Raw genomic sequence first — 2,187 nt, 5'->3', positions numbered from 1 at the left:
GACACTAAGAACATTCCAATTTTTGTCACTGGATCTATGTGATGCTTAGTCATAACATTCCAATTGTGTAGGTGAATCTATCTGACGCTTTATAAATGTGTGTGGGTATTTACCCAAAATTTACACGGTTGTTGAAAGGACTCCACCCACTGTGGCAGCTCAGTGTTCCAACCATGACCCAGAATGGTGTTGGAGTGTCTTCCGACATATACCGAGTCGATGTCGACAGTGATTGTGTTACTTCGGTAGCACATATACTAAAATTGGAACGATACAGAGAAGATTAGCATGGCCCCTGCGCAAGGATGACACGCAAATTCGTGAGCGTTCTTCATTTTCATTATTTGGTGAAATAATACTTCCGACATTAATCTTTGTATTGTTCCAATTTGTCAATCCACCTATGTGTCACTTAGTCATTATATTCCTATTTTTGTCACTGCATATATCTGACACTGTCATAATGTTGTTTTTTTGTCACTGGATGTATGGGGCACTGTCATACCTTTCCAATTTTCGACACTGGATCTATGGGCACTATAATACCGTTCCAATTTTCGACATGGATCTATGGGCACTATAATACCGTTCCAATTTTTATCACTGGATCCATCTGACACTAAGAACATTCCAATTTTTGTCACTGGATCTATGTGATGCTTAGTCATAACATTCCAATTTTGTAGGTGAATCTATCTGACGCTTTATTAAATGTGTTTGGGTATTTACCCAAAATTTACACAGTTGTTGAAAGGACTCCACCCACTGTGGCAGCTCAGTGTTCCAACCATGACCAGAATGGTTGTTGGAGTGTCTTCCGACATATACCGAGTCGAGTGTCGACAGTGATGTGTTACTTCGGTAGCACATATACTAAAATTGGAACGATACAGAGAGAGAAGATTAGCATGGCCCCTGCGCAAGGATGACACGCGCAAATCGTGTGAAGCGTTCTTCATTTTCTCATTATTGGTGAGGTGAAATAATACTTCGACATTAATCTTTGTATTGTTCCAATTTTTTGTCAATCCACCATGTGTCACTTAGTCATTATATTCCTATTGTTGTCACTGCATATATCTGACACTGTCATAATGTTGTTTTTTTGTCACGGATGTCTGGGGCACTGTCATACCGTTCCAATTTTCGACACTGGATCTATGGGCACATATAATACCGTTCAATTTTCGTCACTGGATCCATCTGACACTATATTATACCGTTCCAATTTTTATCACTGGATCCATCTGACACTAAGAACATTCCAATTTTTGTCACTGGATCTATGTGATGCTTAGTCATAAAATTCCAATTTTGTGAGGTGAATCTATCTGACGCTTTATAAATGTGTGTGGGTATTTACCCAAAATTTACACGGTTGTTCAAAGGATTCCACCCACTGTGGCAGCTCAGTGTTCCAACCATGACCCAGAATGGTGTTGGAGTGTCTTCCGACATATACCGAGTCGATGTCGACAGTGATTGTGTTACTTCGGTAGCACATATACTAAAATTGGAACGATACAGAGAAGATTAGCATGGCCCCTGCGCAAGGATGACACGCAAATTCGTGAAGCGTTCTTCATTTCTCATTATTTGGGAAATAATACTTCCGACATTAATCTTTGTATTGTTCCAATTTTTTGTCAATCCACCTATGTGTCACTTAGTCATTATATTCCTATTTTTGTCACTGCATATGTCTGACACTGTCATAATGTTGTTGTTTTCTTTGTCACTGGATCTATGGGGCACTGTCATACCGTTCCAATTTCGACACTGGATCTATGGGCACTATAATACCGTTCCAATTTTCGTCACTGGATCCATCTGACACTATGTTATACCGTTCCAATTTTTATCACTGGATCCATCTGACACTAAGAACATTCCAATTTTTGTCACTGGATCTATGTGATGCTTAGTCATAACATTCCAATTGTGTAGGTGAATCTATCTGACGCTTTATTAAATGTGTGTGGGGTATTTACCCAAAATTTACACGGTTGTTGAAAGGATTCCACCCACTGTGGCAGCTCAGTGTTCCAACCATGACCCAGAATGGTGTTGGAGTGTCTTCCGACATATACCGAGTCGATGTCGACAGTGATTGTGTTACTGTCTTTACTATATGTAAGACATATATAGGATACAGGTAGCACATATACTAGAAATTGGAACGATGAG

General features: G+C 39.6%; 2 non-coding genes and 2 pseudogenes across 2 annotated transcripts; all 4 read left to right on the top strand.

The window, feature by feature from the left end:
• The first annotated feature begins 234 nt into the window (after positions 1-234).
• LOC130521284 (U6 spliceosomal RNA) lies at positions 235-340 on the top strand. Its single transcript, XR_008949271.1, has one exon. It is a non-coding gene; the product is annotated as a U6 spliceosomal RNA (small nuclear RNA).
• A 510-nt stretch (positions 341-850) lies between these two features.
• LOC130521285 (U6 spliceosomal RNA) lies at positions 851-963 on the top strand (annotated as a pseudogene).
• Positions 964-1,484: 521 nt separating this feature from the next.
• LOC130521283 (U6 spliceosomal RNA) lies at positions 1,485-1,590 on the top strand. The gene has a single exon (XR_008949270.1). It is a non-coding gene; the product is annotated as a U6 spliceosomal RNA (small nuclear RNA).
• Positions 1,591-2,155: 565 nt separating this feature from the next.
• Positions 2,156-2,187, top strand: part of LOC130521286 (U6 spliceosomal RNA) — a 90-nt pseudogene continuing 58 nt past the window's right edge.

This window comes from Takifugu flavidus, unplaced genomic scaffold (assembly GCF_003711565.1).
Source record: "Takifugu flavidus isolate HTHZ2018 unplaced genomic scaffold, ASM371156v2 ctg846, whole genome shotgun sequence".
Lineage (NCBI taxonomy): Eukaryota > Metazoa > Chordata > Actinopteri > Tetraodontiformes > Tetraodontidae > Takifugu > Takifugu flavidus.
This window is presented reverse-complemented; position numbering and strand designations above follow the sequence as displayed.